The sequence below is a fragment of the Wasmannia auropunctata genome, unplaced genomic scaffold (genome assembly GCF_000956235.1).
Source record: "Wasmannia auropunctata unplaced genomic scaffold, wasmannia.A_1.0 LD325896.1, whole genome shotgun sequence".
Lineage (NCBI taxonomy): Eukaryota > Metazoa > Arthropoda > Insecta > Hymenoptera > Formicidae > Wasmannia > Wasmannia auropunctata.
In genome coordinates, this window is record NW_012036994.1 from 1 (window position 1) to 586 (window position 586).

Below are 586 nucleotides of genomic sequence, written 5' to 3' on the forward strand. Positions count from 1 at the left end.
CCATTGGCATTAAAAAAATGTTTATATTATCTCCAAGAGGCAGTACCATTTCGTATAAAGAAAATCCATGTCTTAAATGCGCCATCCATAATAGAAATATTAATGAACACAATAAAATCTTTTTTGAAGAAAGAAGTGATGGACATAGTAAGTCTTACAAATTAATTAATTAACTTTAATTGTAATTATTTAACAATACTTGCGTTTTTAAGTAATGCAGTTATTCTTGCAATGAACGCTATGTAATATATATAGCAATTAAATAATTTTAATATTACAAATAACAATTTTTAACTGAACTTTTAAAGATTTAAGCAAATTCTGAATTATACTAAGTATAATTGCCCGTAACACCAAAAATTTAATTTAAAAATATTTACTCAATGCTAATGTTTTACTTGTAAATAGTACTCAAACAAGTTTTTCTGAACTTATTCAATTTTCCTAGATATATTTTCATTCATCGTTAAAGAGCATTTCCGAATATATCCCAGTGGATTCGTTGCCAAACGAAGCGGGTGGAAAAGCGGGTTCAATACACGAATTCAGTAAAATTGAAATGAAGAAACTCGAGGACTATCGTGAA

The 586-nt window shown here is 27.3% G+C and overlaps 1 long non-coding RNA gene across 1 annotated transcript; it reads left to right on the forward strand.

Annotated features, from left to right (window-relative positions):
• The first annotated feature begins 6 nt into the window (after positions 1-6).
• LOC105460235 lies at positions 7-541 on the forward strand. Its single transcript, XR_975792.1, has 2 exons — positions 7-147; positions 449-541. It is a non-coding gene; the product is annotated as an uncharacterized LOC105460235 (long non-coding RNA).
• Positions 542-586: the final 45 nt, after the last annotated feature.